Raw genomic sequence first — 15,205 nt, forward strand, 5'->3', positions numbered from 1 at the left:
CCAGGCTGCACCCCACGAGCTGCAGCACGTGGGCCACAGATGATTGGACCAAGGGAGAGCACCTGACCTGGGGACTGCGTCTCTATTGGCTGGCCAGCTGTCCTATGCGCTAGCTTAGTCCAAGAGCTTGTGATACCTGAACCAATCAAAATCGTCTGCTTAGGGAGTTTGGATGCGACGCAGAGCGGGAGCTGGTTGGTTGTCCGTGAGAGAAGTAGATGACGCAGAGAGAAAAGCAAGGACGGAGAGAAATCCGTTAGTGGCGGCAGAGCAGAGTCAGATCAGTGCGCTCCTGCTGGTGAGAGGCTGCAAGTCCAGGGCGGTGCACCCTGTGTCCCCAGGACCCATCTCGCAGGCCCGCAGGCCACAATGGTTTCCTGGTAAAGCTTGTTAAAGGGGACTGTATGCATTCCTGAAACACTTCCGCGCCCTGAACCCCATCCGTGTGTTTTCGTACGGTTTAGGTGTGCTGCTCATGGGTTCTGCGGTACCCTACCTAGAGTCAGGATCTGTGCAACTGAGGCGCTGGGTAAAGTGTGATTTCCAGATCTGAGGCTGGGAGGAAACATGACGCAGAGGCTTTGCCCTCCAACCATTCCTGCCTCAGACCCTCAGCAAAGACAGTTATGCCCCCAAGCCCCCTCCGCTGGGTGCCCCGTCAAGAGAAATCCCGGCGCCCTCTGTCTTTGGGTGATGAGGACCATTCTGAAGCACCCACTGTTTTGTTGGGTCCCATGAGCCCACTCCACCCAATGTGTTCCGCTCTGACTGGGCCATACAGTTGGAGGGGATTGAAACTGGAGATGAATGTGTGGAAGTTTGTGGCTTTCATCTCTTAAACAAATAGCAAATTCCTTCGGCTGCCGCTGCTGGAATTAAACAATGATGTGTCGGGGGAGACTCTAAAGCGTTACCTTAGCAACTCCCAGGCTGTTTTCAGGCAAGATCTAGTTAAGGAGGAAAGCGAACAAAAATAATAAGGGGACGAGTCTGGATGGGGTCCAGGAATGGGGGTCTTTTGGCTGAATGTGTGTGTTTTGTGCTCTGACAGGTTTGCAGTCCTCCTTTCAACTAAGTTTTCCTCTCTGCTCTCCCAGTGCGTGTCACCGTTGGTGAGGCCGTCCACTGGAATACTAATGGGAAGGCTAAGAAAAGTCGGCGTGCCTTGTGAGGGATGGGTTAGAAAGGGAAACTGGGACCACCTAAGCGGGAAGTAACGTGCTTGAAGCCTACCAGCCTGGCTCTCAAAATCATGAAGGTCATAGGAGGAAGAAGGTAAGTCTCTTCAGAAGTGACCAGTGCTGGAGCTTGGGCAGGACAGAGGCCCGTATGGTGGCAATTCATCAGACCCTTGCTCTTCACAGTGTGGTCCATGGGCCAGCAGCAGAGGCATCACTTGGGCGCTTGCCAGAAATGCAGAATGTCAGGCTGCCACAGGCCTATTGACAAGGGTCTGCATCTTGACAAGACCCCAGGTGATTCATGTATGCACTGTTGTTTGAGAAGCGCCAAGCGGGACCTCAGTCTTTGACTCTCCCAGGTTCTTGCAAATCTGTCACTGCCTTTTTTTTGTTTGGTTTTTTGGGGGGATTAATGGTAATTAGGTTTATTTATTTTTAATGGAGGTACTGGGAATTGACCCCAGGACCTCGTGCATGCTAAGCACACACTACCCCTGATCTCCCCCATCACCACCTTTGTCGTGTCAAAACAGACTACCACCCACACGAGAACAGGTATATCTTGCTGATCATGCATTTTGGTGTTTGCTTTTTAACACTAATTCTTTGTGATGGTGATGACATTAGACACTGTTAGGGGTTGAATTGTGCCCCCCTCACCCCCAACTCCAGCAAAAGTCCTAACTTGTGAATAGGACCTTATTTGGAAATAGGGTCTTTGCAGATGTGATAAAGTTAAAACAAGATCATTAGGGTAGCCCTAATCCAATGATTAGGGTCCTTATAAGAAGAGGGAACTTTGGGCGCAGACACCAGGAGAGAATGCCATGTGATGAATGAAGCAGAGATTGGACTTCCGCTGCCACAGGCCAAGGAATGCCAAGGGTTGCCGACAGCCGCCAGAAACTGGGAGACAAACCTGGAGCAGATTCTCCCTCTGAGCCCCTAAGAAGGAAGCAACCTACTAGCACCTTGATTGGACTTCTAGCCTTCAGAACTGTGAGATGATAAATTTCTATTTTTTAGCCCATTCAGTTTGTGATACCAGCCCTAGGAAACTCATAGAGAAACTTTCCTCCCCAAGTACTTTCACAGACAGGATCTTGTGAAAGCAGAGGTTGGATAGGCATTTAATTCAGTTTTACAAATAGGAAAGTCCCTTTGTTACTTCAGGAGGTCACAGGAGTGAGGCAGTACTACAGGACTGCAGCTGGGCCTGGCCCGGTGCTCTGTCATGCCCAGTGGACCTGGGAAAAGGGCTCAGCCACAGGGGATGTGGGCCTGCTGACTAGCTCATGCATCTGTCCCTCGGCCTGGACAGCTGCCACTGCGCCTGAGGACTACTGAGTAAAGGGAAGACTAGTGCTACAGGGCTCCCCATCTCCATCTCCACCATCTGCATCACATGGGCTCAAAGATGCCATCAGCAGTGTGTGTCCTAGCCCCAAAGTGGATGTGGCCCAAGTATGCATCCTTCTTGTCCTAAAGTTTGTATCTGAGTTATCAAATGTCACCTCCATGGTGACACTTTCCAGCCCCCCCAATTTTATTTTCCTCATGACACAACACCATCCATAATACTGCTGCTTCTTTATTTTATACTTCCTGTCTCCTTTACTAGAATGTATATTCCAGTGCCCAGACTAGAGCCTTGCCCATGACAGTTTCTCAATAAATAATGGGACGAGAACCTGTTCAAAATATTTTGTCACGTGCCTGTACTGACCCTGAAAGAACAAGTTGGGTCCATACGCAGTCCACGGAAAGGTGGCTGTGATATCACTGAGGTGAGGGAGCAGTTTGCACGGTGATACACATCGTATGCTTTTGGTTTTGAACGTGTATCACAAAATACCTACTGCTGACTGTTGGCCGTGGCTACCTGTTGGAGTTGGGATTGGAGCGGAGTGCGGTGTGAGTCAGGAGCTGGGGATCAGGGCTGGCTAAAGGAAACGGGGCATAGGTCAGTTGCTTGTAGAGACAGAGAATTTGCTGAAGTCACGGGAGGAACATGGAAGAGGGAGACCAAGGACAAATCCTACCTCCATCACCAAGGGCCAAAGGTCCACCTGGCCACAGGTCAGGGACTCTTCCCTCTCTTTATCTATTTGTGCTGCCTTTGAATTGTGCAAGCCCAGAGAGGGTGGCAGCTGGTAGGAATCTACCGAGAAAGCAACCCTTCTGCTCCTATGTGACATAACAGAGGAGTCCCCAAGGACTGTTAGGCTCTTTGCTGAAAGTCAGTAACGGAAATGATGGCAAGTGGGTGAGGCAGCCCCCAGCTGCGGGGCGCAGGCGGGTCTGGTGGGTGGTTTAGGATAGGAAAGAGAATGACCAGGAGATACGCTGAGAAAGCCAGCCAGGAGCTGCCACCACCCCGCCTTATCTCTCCACCCCCTATGACCATGAGGAGGGGCACACACTGGGGGAATGCGCATCTCTCTGTTTCTCTGTCACACAAAGAAGGAGAAGCAGGGGTTCCTGCCCTCAAGGGGACTGCAGTTTGACAGGGGCTTTTTAAAGTCCAGGATAGGCTCCCCCACTCACTGCCAACTAAGTTGTAGAAAGAGAAATCACCCCGCTGCCACCTCCCCACCCCCCAAACTCCCCCCAAGACAGCAACTGTTTTAGCTGCTCCTCCCACAGATTTCCTACACTTGGCCAAACTGCTCTTCCTTATACAGGCCCAGGCTCTCCTGCCTCTGAGCCTTTGTTTAGCTTCTAGCTGTTTCCTCTGAGTACAGGGCACCTCCCTCCTCCTTCCCGCTGACCTCTCTGGTCCAGACAGAAGAAGCCGGGGGTTCCCCCTTCAGCCAGCGCTTAGGAGGCTCTGGGCCCCCGTACAGTGCCAGCCTGGACTCTGACTCTAGGTCTGTTGAACTGGTCCCTAAACCACTTAACCTTGTTGTCCCTACGCAGAAAACAGTTAGAGTAGAGCTCCTGCGAGGACTGAAGGCAGTGGCACGTGTAGAGAACACCCCTGGTGCCAGAGGCATTAAAGATGCTCAGTAAAAGGCAGGGTTGTTATATCAGAGTGTGCTCTGTTCCCAGCACCACACTGGGGGAAATAAAGACCAGTGAGCCGAGGTTGCACCTTCCCACCAGAGGCCAGCGATGTGCTCGGAGAAGTGAGACAGGCCTGCAGGGAGAAAACTGGGAGGGAAGTGCCAAGTCTTAATAACTAGGCAGCACGGAGGCCTCACATACTCTCGGCTGCAGCACCCAGCCTTGCCCAGGAAGCATCCAGCAGCACCTGTCAGATGCACCTGTGACCGTTCTGCCCCAGGGCTCCTCTGTGACCAGGACAGGCACTCTGGACGCTCAAAACAGGTTGCTGACGGGAGATGGGAGCTGCTAGATGAACGCTGTCCTGTTCTTCCCGGGACGTTTCTGAGACCCATTCTGTGTGGTCCTCAGAGGTCCCAGCAGGATGGAGCCCTGGCTGCCATAGCAGCGTCCAGCCGGAAGACTCATCCTTAGGTTGGCCTGCCCTCCTTCTGCATTCAGTCTCTTCAGCCCTTGGCTCCTGCTGTCTGGGATCACTTCCCAAAATGTGCCACCTGGATCCAGGTCTCAGGCTTTCCCAGAGGGAGCCGAGTTTAAGACAACTGTGCTGCAGTGTCCAGGGCATGGGTTGGGGCTTCGAGCTGGAGTAGGTGCCCCCCTCTGCCAGGGGTGGCACCTGCTCATCTACTCTCTGTGTACTGGTCAGGTTGTCCAGAGAGGCGGAACCAGTGGGATATGTAATGGATATATGAGGGGATTTATGATGGGAATTGGCTCTTGCCATGATGGACGCTGAGAAACCCCATGATCTGTCTGCAAAGGGCAGAACCAGGAAAGCCGGTGGGTAATTCAGCCTGAGGCTAAAGGCCTGAGAATAGGGTTGGGGTGGTGCAGGTGGTCTAAGTCCTGGTTTTAGTCTGAAAGCCTGGGAACCAGGAGCACCCATGACCTATGTCCAAGGGCAGGAGGGGATGGACACATCACCTCAAGCAGAGACAGCAAATCCTCCACCTTTTTATTCTGTCCAGGCTCTCATTTGGATTGGGTGATCCTCGCCCACATTGGTGATGGCATCTTTACTGAGTCTGCGGATTCACATACTAACCTACCAATCTCTTCTAGAGACACCTTCATAGACACACCCAGAAATAAAGTTTTACCGGCTCTCTGGGCATCCCTCAGCCCAGTCACATTGGTACATAAAACTAACTCCCACACGTGGGGTTGCTGTAAAGATCACTTGAGAGAGATGGATTAGCACAGAAGTTGAGGACAGTCTCTGAAGCCAGGCGCTCAGATTCTTCAACTTGTTACCTGTGTGTCACTTAGAAGTTACCCAACCCCTCTGTGCCTCAGTTTCCTCAAATGTAACGTGGGGATGGTAATAACGGTACCTCCTGGTGTTGTTACAAAGACTGAATGAGTTAATCGGGGTTAAGCAGTGTGCAGTACCCAGAATGGTCTCCACCTAGTAGGACAGTGTCTGCAAAGCACTTTGTAGGGTTCTGTCACCTTGGAGAATATTAGCTAAAGGTGAGTATAAGGTTAGTACCAGAAAAGCTGGGAAAATGTTTTTGTGACTTAGAAACCGGAAAGCACATCTTAAAACTTCAGAAGCACACACCAAAATTTAAAAGATTGATTTTGATGGGATCAAAATGAAGGCTTCACTGCCATTGAAAGATACCAGGAACAAAATTAGGTGATGGAGGACAGAGTGGGAGATGTTCTAAAACCAGCGCAGATTTTATTCCAATTCTAAGTATACTCTGATACCTGGAATACACAAAGGACTTATAGAAATCAGCAAGGAGGGGGCTGCAATCCCAACAGAAAACAGGCAAGAGTGTGAACAAACTATAGGAAAAGAAACCCCCAGAGGTCAGGAGCACACGAAGCGCATAGTGGTGGGTAAGAGAGACATGCAAGCTGGGAACCTGAGGTGCCGCCATTCTGGAGAGCAGCGTGGCTGGAGAGCAGCGTGGCTGTGCCGAGGCCAGGCCCCAGGCTCGGGCTGCTGGGAATCCAGCCCAAAGGAGTCCTCACCCAGGTCCGTGAGGGGCCATGCACTAAATGCTCACTGCAGTGTTACCTCCTGTGGGGCGAAAGGCCAGAGGGGCTGGACTGAGCCATCTCCTGACTCTGAGTCTAAATGATGCTCTGTCAGTATTTCCTCTTGCTACTGTAGTCTAGTTAAGAGGAAACGGTGAGGGTGGGGGTTGGGGGAAGGGATAAACTGGGAGTTTGAGATTTGCAGACACTGACTGGTATATATAAAATAAACAAACAAGTTATACTGTATAGCACAAGGAAATATATTCAATATCTTATAGTAGATTATGGAGAAAAAATGTGAAAATGATTATATGTCTATTCATGTATGACTGAAGATTTGTGCTGTATACCAGGAATTGACACAACATTGCAAACTGATTATACCTCAATAAAAAAAAATAAAGAGAGGATTACAGAAGTGAGAAAAAAAAAAAGAAAACAGGGGGAGGATAGCTCAGTGATGGAGTGCATGCTTAAGATGCATGAGGTCCTGGGTTCGATCCCCCTCCATTAAAAGAATAAACCTAATTAGCCTCCTTTCAAAATAAAAAAATAAATAAATAAATAAGAGGAAACAAAAACCTGTAGTGGGGAGGGACAGGAGAAGAGAAATCAGGACAAGAAAGGAGGAACAGAACAAATGTGGTCAGTGCCTGGATTTCCAAGTGGGTGCAGGGCAGCGGGAGGAGGCTGGGGTTTGAAGGCGGGGTGCAGGGAGGATGGCAGGGCCCGCAGGAGAGTCGAGAACAGAGGTGCAGAGCCTGGCCTGACCACAAGAATGTGAAGTCCTGTCAACACTGCCGTGGAGTAGAGCATGGGGACTGTGCCATAAATACTGTAGAGCACACCTGAAAGTTGACAAGAGAGTAAATCTTAAAAGTTAACTTTGTATGGTGGCGGATGGTAATTAGATTCAGCGTAACAATCATTTCACAAAATATACAAGCACCTCAGTCATTACCTTGAAGACCTCCAACCAGTACAATGTTACATGTCAATTATATGTCAATGAAAAATTTTAAAAAAGACAGCTCCAGGAAAATGTGCCTGCAACAGCACAGACCTGGTGGTGAGGCCCCTGCGGGATGGAGCAGAGGCTTCTCAGGGAGCCCAGAGAGGACTCCTAGGGGGAGGCGTGCAGAGCCTGGGCTCGGCTCCCCATCCTTGTCCTTGGGGTGCTTCAGTGCAGTGGTGGCAGCCCAGACCAACCGCGTGCCCCTGTGATGAGCTGTGAGGGCCACACGTGCACGATGGGGAGTCAGAGGTGCCCATTGATGGAAGGCAGTGGGCAGAGGGTGTGGGCGAGACCACTCTGTGTCTGGGGGCTGAGCCTTCAAGGACAAAGATGCTGTCTGAGTGGAGACAGAGAGGAGACTGCCTGAACCAGGACCCAGAGCCAGGAAGACCCACGCCTGTTAGAAGAGGTGGGAGGTCCCTGGGACGGGAGGGAGGGAAGGGGGCTCAAAGGGCCAGAACTGACACCTAAAGGCCTCCCGGGATGGGTTGAGACGTCTGGACCAGGCTCTGATGGAGCTGAGAGCCTCTGCCCCCTCAGGTTGATGACAGCTCCGCTGTGTTTTCAAGAGGATGGGGGATGGGGCGGGACCAGGAGCCTGTGTCCTCATCATTCTGTTCCACTCACACCATGGGCACACGTGGGCTACTCACACACCGCACGCTCACATTTCTGTGTGCACACCACGTGCACACATGCAGCACCAACACACCACGCCCAAACCCACACTGTACACATCTGCACCCCCTCCAGCTTACACGTACTACATCCACACTCTACACACCACATGCGGTACACCCGTGCACCCCCTGCACTCACACTGGGTACACACACACCACATATGCATATATACTGCTCACACCCCCCAGACACACATATACACACACACCCAGACCCACACATGTCCTAGATCCACACACTCACCCCACACACATACATTACACCCACACATCACACACACAACCGCCAACCCCACACACACTGCACCCACATATATGCCACACCACACAGACGCACACACACGCTGCACAATATGGGGACACAGTCCAGTAAATGCAGGCGGGCAACTGACTCAAACAACGTGAGAAAGTAAAACATAAGAAGCCTGCAAACTACTCTGGGGCTGTTTCTGGGCATTCAGACCCAAATAAGGTCTGGAGCGCCTGGGTTTAGGGTGACTTGAGGGAACTCCCATCTCCGTTTCCCATCAGAACCAGAGGACCTGATGTCTGCCACCCAGGGAGAGACACGACAGGGCAGTGAGATGCCCCCTCCCCAGCTGGTGTCACAGCCCCTGGTCTGGCTCCCGCCCCCTGTTCATCCTCTGAGGCACTTTGGCACCTTCCTGTCTCCGAGAACCCTGTCCCCAGAGGGCCCTCTCTTGCCTTTGCTCGGATAAGCCAGGTTATCTGTCCATCTGCTGGCCACTGACCTGTTTATCTTCTTAGGACTCTCTTCCTGAAATAACCTGGGGTTATCTTAGCTGCCAGAGCAGGCAGCCCTGCCTGACAACCCCTCCCAGGGCGGGCGGCCGCTCATCACTAGCAGCTTTAAACGCCTTTCATGTAGGCCCAAATTCCACACATTATTCGGCCAAACTGGAGACCTGACTGAAAAGGGCCGGCACCTCCACCCCCATTGGATCCTCCAACTGCAGCCTGGGCTCACAGAAGTGCAGGCGGCCTCTCTCTGTCCCCTCCCGGGACGAGGTGGTCCTGCTGCTCTCCGGGTCTCTCACCCCAGCAGCTGGACACGTCTACAGGCAAGCCTGGTCGTCTCCACAGAATTGGCAGGCACAAAGCCAAGCTCTTCCTCTGCCTTATTCCAAACCTCCCACCTCTCTCCCGTTTCTATCCATTCAGCCATGTCAAAACTTCCCTAGACTTGGATTAAAATCTCAGGCACAGTCCTGTCCCTTCCCATCCTGGTGGTGCCCCTCACCAGCACCACAGCCCAAGCCCTGGCCCCCGCCCTTCCAGGAGCAAGTCCTCTGACAGCTCCCCTGGTTCTGGATTCCAAGCCTTCTACACACAGCTGCCGGACTCACAATCTTCCATTGGCATCTCACCTTGTCACTGCCCTGCTCAAGAACCATCCAAGGCACTCTGTTAATGGCTGCTTCAAGTCTAAACATATTTGTCTGGCTCGCAAGGTAGACTCCACTTATCTGACAGTACGTTCCACTACTCCAGTTAGTATCATCTCTGCTCCAGGTCAGGCTGAGCCCCTCACAGCCCCCACACAAGCAGGCTCTTTTGGGCCTCCACACCTCTGCTGGAGCTGACCTGCTGACCAGCAATGCCCTTCAGTATCTTTTTCCCCTCGGCAAGATCCCCGCCAAGTCCCAGTTTTGCTAAGTTTTCTTCAGTGCTTTCCAGTCATTCATTTGTTCAGCCAACGTTAACTGAGCACTTACTACGAACAAGGTTTTCACTGACCAGCCTCCTCTCCGCGCTCCAACAGCACAAGTAACATCTGCCTCACACCTTTACACAGAATCCATCCCTTAAGGTCTTGCAGTGTGTCACCATTACAGGTCCGTAGCCCTCAACCATGTCATAAGCTCCTTGAAGGCAGCAGCCCAGTCTCCGGCTCCTTCTGTGCCCCAGGCCCTGGCCTGGGGCTCCTAGACTTGGGAACTTCACACTCTGCAGGTGGTGGTGGTTCTGTTCCTGTTTGTAGGGCTAACAGGATTGTCAGCTTTTTGTTTCATCAAATAAAACCATTTTTCTAAACCATTTTTTAAATCTAAGTATAGCTATTTTACAATGCTATGTTAGTTTCAAGGGTACAGCGGAGTGATTCAGTTAAATATGTATTCTTCTTCAGAGTCTTTTCCATTATAGGTTATTATAAGATATTGAGCAGAGTTACCTGTGCTGTACAGTAGGACCTTGTTGTTTATCAATTTTTATATAGTAATGTGTATCTGTTAATCTCAAATTCCTAATTTATCCCCCCCCCAAAAAAACCCATTTTTTAAATTGATGTCATAAACAAAAACACGCTCTAACACTAACAAAGTAGCTCAGAAAAGTAGGAAGAACATAATCCCAGAATAAAAGACAATCCTTGAAATTGAATAAGTTTAGCAGTATGGAAAAATTCACCGTGTTTTTCTTCTTGTTCATTTCAGAGCATAATCTCAGAATAAAAGGGACAGGCCTTTCAAAGGAATCAATTTAGCAAGCTGAAAAACTCATGATGTTTTCCTGCAGTTTGCAGAAGACAGGTGACTGTCAGCGTCCATCCCAGTGTTTGGGAGCCTCTGTCTACGTCCTCTCACCAGGTGAGCACAGCTCAAGTGAGCTGAATGAGGAGTTGATGTCTTTGGTTGTTGCCTGGAGAAGCCATTGTGAGTCTCTTCTCATAAGATCCAGCCTGCGAGCCAGGGACAAGGCTGGCCTGGCAGTGGTGACCCCAAGCCCAGACTCCTATCCCTTTAGCTCTGTCTCAGACACACGGCCTGATTTTTTTCTCCTCTGTAGGCAGGTGGCTATTCTTGACACGAATTGCATCCCATTCTTGAGCAGTGAAGTGCTGGAGTCTCAGGGGAGGCAGGTAGGATGGGGGCCTCTGGGGATGTTGGGCAGGAGCAGAAAGCAAATAGGCCACAGAACAGACACCCCACCCAGTGTCCTCACGGCTCCCAGCTGGTCAGGAGCAGAGTGGGGTGAGACTTCAGAGCCTCCGTCCCCATCCCCCTGGGATTCTGCCCTCTCCCTGCCCTGTCTCAGCCCAACTTGAAGAGAGAAATGCGACTGAAACTTCCCATTTCTCAGCCCTGGACAACCCCCACCCCCATCCCAGGCACTTCCATAAAAAGCCATTGCTGCCTGGAGGGGATGGGGGAGAGGATTTTTCCAAAGGATGCATGTGTGTATTGTTGGGAGCAGCAAGCATTTTGGTGAACTCCAGGTCACTGCACAGCCTGACAAATGGCAGGAAGTTCGGGACTTGGGCCTGACATTTTTTGCACAAAGGCCCTCCAGCCCAGCCAGGTGAGCCGGGCCTAGGGACAGACACGGGGGGCCACCGCCCGTCACTTCCTGCCCTTTGTTGGCCCAAGTGACAGCCTTCCCGGCGCTCAAAACAGCCTTTCTTTTGTGCCTGACTCCTGTTCTTTATTTATGGAGAGGACCTTCTCGATATAGAAACGGGTGGGCCCCTAGTCGGCAGCAGGATATGGGAACGCAGACTGGCAGGGTGCCCACCGCCGGGGGCAGGAGCACCGAGTTCAAATAATGCGCCGTATACTCAATAACGAGCCTGTGTGCTGTTTGTATGAGGTGCTCTCAGGCTCCGCTGGCCCGCTTCAGGGCGTCAGGAGCCTGCCCGGCCACCAGCCCTCCTGCTGGTACCCCCTTTTGGTTCTCTGGCCTGTCTGCCTTTGCTTGATGTGCCTCAGGTCTGCCTGGCCTGCCTCTCCAAGTCAGTATGGGCTCCTTGAAGGAGGGGACGCCTCCTCTCCCTACAGGAAAACCTTTGTTGTCCACTTCCTCAGGGTTAGACTCTGCTTCCAGGAGCTGGTGTGTGTGTCTGTGAGCATGGTGCCCGTGGGACCCCTTTAGGCTCCCAGTCTTTTCTTCATTGTTATCATTTATGACAGAATTCTTTCTAAAAGGAATCACGCACACCTGATGTCTCAGATAAAAGATGTTGAACAGATTTTGAGCTTTTCTTGGGAACTTGGGGTGTTGGTTAGGATCCCTGTGTGAGCAGCAGGAAGGACCCTGGGCCAGGCAGGACCAGGAGATCTGGGTGTCATTCCTCACCCTGCCTGGCTAGCTGTGCAACCTTGAGCAAGTTCCTTCACTTCTCTGGCTCTCAGAGGTTGGCCTGATGACACCAAGTGGTCATTTTAATTCTCATGTTCCGTGGTTCCCTTTGTTTTGTACCATGTGGTCATAGAGTGATGTCAATACAGACATTGTTGAGGTACATAAGGCACTGTCCCACACAAGGAATCACAGCTGACTTTGAGTTCTCATAAATATTTTTGGTGGATTTCTTTCTTGTCTACCTTGTTTTGTTTTGTTGTTTCTAAAAAGATAGCCTAAAGGCTAATTTTAGACCAACCCACCCATAGTACCAACTCTCTTTCAAGTCTGTGACTTCTTAATCTGCTGGAACTATGTGCAAATGAAGAGTTCACAGACCCAGAGTAAATATACAAATACACAGGTTTGTGTGTGTACTGTATGGCATATTTCTGACAAACCAATGATTTTTTGTTTCCCCTTCCCTGACTCTATTCCAGAGGGATGAATTTATCAGAAAGGTAGAATCTGGAGCAGTGAGGTACTACTATGCCTATTCCATCTCTCCCTACGGTGCCTTCAGGAAACATAGTAGAAAGTTACTAAATTATTGCTGAACCAGATAACCTCCCCTTCTACTCGAAATTCAACTAGAATAAATGTCTACCTCATCCAAGTTTATTTCTGAGCTCAGGTGTGGGGAGCAGTCTGTCTAGGCCTCTGTGTATGTTTGACAGAACCCTGCTCCTCCTCCTGCTTCCTACAAGGCGCAGCGTTCCCTCTCTTCCTTGTGGCCGCCTCCTTCCTCTCACGTGAAGCTGGGTCCAGCACTCCCCCAGAAGGAGAGGGATGAGGCACTAATTAGATTCTCCCCCTCCTCAGAGTGAGACGTGGAAACTCTGGACATTTCTGGAGGCCATGCAGAGAACTTCTAGGGAGGCAGAGCTCTAAAAATAATAATAATTAACATTTGCATCAACTTCAACCTTTACAGGGCAATCCCACAGACTATATTTCACTTAGTCAACCCTCTGATCCTGAGGTATCGCCTCCCATTGCCCGGGTAACCGAGACCAGCTATGGCTGAGTGGTTCTGCAGGCTTAATTAATCGGAAAGCTGGGGCTTTTCCCAGCGTATCCCACTTCTTAGCTGGAGGGGTGGCAGGGATGGTGAGAGTTGGCGTGGGGGGTCGCCTTCTTGCAGATACCTATCTTTGAGTAGAGAGGGAAAGTGAGGAGGAGGTGGGAGGGAGGGAGCACAAGGTCCGAGGTAAGGCATGAACTTCCTCGTTAGAATAAGGCAGTTTCTGGTGGGTTCGGCCCGTTTCTTCCTCCTCAGGGAACACTGGGAAGAACTCGATTTGGGACCAGAGGATCAGAAGACTTGGGCAGGACCTTGAACTCTCCCCATCCTGGGGAAAGTTAAATATTCCGAGCTCCCCGGCAGTTCTCTCCTCTGCAAAAGGAAAATGATCATAGTGACACCAACCATAACAATAGTGCAACAACAGCAAGAACACGTGCTCCCATCCCTCCTCACAGGGTGAATGTGAGAGCAGGCAAGCCAAGCTCGTGGAGATGCTCTTAGGATGGAAACCATAATACCCTGGCAGGTTGTCATTGCTTTCATTCATTCCACAGATGTTTACTGAACATCCGCCGTGCTCTGGGCACTGAGGTAGGCCCTGAGGGTTCAGCAGTGACAATAACATGGCACCCATGACATGTAGTGTATTGGGGTGAGTCAGCTACTATACCCCCACTGCCCTCTGCTTTGGTCCCTTTTGGCGGTAGAGCAGTGTAGACCACCTCTTCAGGCATCAGGGTCCTTATCCATGTGACCATTGTTGTAGCAATTGAGCAACCTCAGTCATGTGAAGCATCTACAGCTGACACCACGCCTGTCACAGAAGGAATGAACGCTCCATAATCATTCCCTCCAAAAGTGCCCTTTAATGACCCACCTCTCTCTGAACAAGGAGATTAGGATTTCTGTGCCCTGAGCTTAGTCACTGGCTGAAAGACTTCTGTTCAGCCGCTTCCCCCCTTCCCCAGCCCATCAATGCAGATGAAGGCAGAGCTCTGAACTCTTACGCATTCATTCAGCCTTGGGTGGGTGTGTGTGTACGCGCGCGCGCGCTTTGTGCCTTAGCTCTCCAAATAGAACACAGTTCCTGGCAGGTAAGGACTGACTCAGCCAATCCCTTCTCTCCTGGCTCCAAATGGGACAGGCAGGCCGTCCATCTTACCAAGCCGGTGAGAAATCCCTTGCAGCTCTAGTTCTATTGATTTTCTTTCTGGCTCGTCACTGAAGTGTGAAGTGTTCTGACAGCGCGGCGAGGAAGTGTCAGGAAGTGCCTATGACATTTAAGGTGAAGACAGGATAATTTAATAATCTCAGGAACATTCACCGCATTGTTTTCTCAGACAAAACCAGTCTGGGGAAAAAAAAAAGGGGCCACAAAGACTATTTTAATAACTGCCAGTATTTTCCCGGCTCCCTGCTCCCCAGGCCCCGCCCTCCTGCAGTCCCAGCCTATAACTAGGGTGCGTGCCATGTAAGCACACAGCTCTCCAGTCTGGCCAGCAACATCCTGCCCACCAGCCATGGTTCCGGCCCTGGTGGCACCCTTGTGCTAATTAGGAAAGGGGCCCTGGGGTTCTGGGCAAGCCTCGCCCATACCAGCTGAACCTCCCCCCAGCTCACAGTATCCCTCCAGGTTCCTGCCATCATGGCCGCTACTCTGAGCTGTTGAAGCTGACACCTTCAGTGCTGCTCCCTGCCCTTGATGGCTTCTGGCCATCACCGCCTGGACCACTGATGCTTCCTGCTCTCCTGGGGCCTAGCAGAGATGTTACTCAAGTGTTTTCTTTTCGGTTTTATTTTCTTTGTAATTCAGCCTCCTCTGCATGGGAGCTGGGCCACAGCACAGCCTTGGAAACAGATAACTGCTGGCCTCAGAATTGCATCTTCTCTTTGGCCTTGGCCCATTGTTCTAGAACCTGAGTGACAGACATGATTCTCTCCTTCCTTAGGACGAGCTTCCTGCCAGGAAGTTCCTGGACTCTCATGCAGATGGAGGACTCAGAGTCTCGAGGGCTTTAGTTTAGCTGCCCTCCAGGCCTGCAGGCCCACCTGTAGAGCCTCTATTGAATCCTTTCAGTGATAGCTAGGCCCTCCTGGGGCA

The 15,205-nt window shown here is 51.1% G+C and overlaps 1 long non-coding RNA gene across 2 annotated transcripts in view; it reads left to right on the top strand.

Annotated features, from left to right (window-relative positions):
* Positions 1-230: 230 nt before the first annotated feature.
* LOC107033372 (uncharacterized) overlaps positions 231-15,205 on the top strand; it is a 28,953-nt gene continuing 13,978 nt past the window's right edge. The window contains exons 1-4 of one of the 2 annotated variants that reach the window (XR_012074679.1): positions 231-298; positions 1,098-1,275; positions 10,394-10,546; positions 10,746-10,818. This is a non-coding gene — a long non-coding RNA (uncharacterized lncRNA). Of the gene's footprint in view, positions 381-1,097; positions 1,276-10,393; positions 10,547-10,745; positions 10,819-15,205 lie in introns of both variants that reach the window. The other variant, XR_012074678.1, reaches the window with a different exon arrangement.

This window comes from Vicugna pacos, chromosome 7 (genome assembly GCF_048564905.1).
Source record: "Vicugna pacos chromosome 7, VicPac4, whole genome shotgun sequence".
NCBI lineage: Eukaryota > Metazoa > Chordata > Mammalia > Artiodactyla > Camelidae > Vicugna > Vicugna pacos.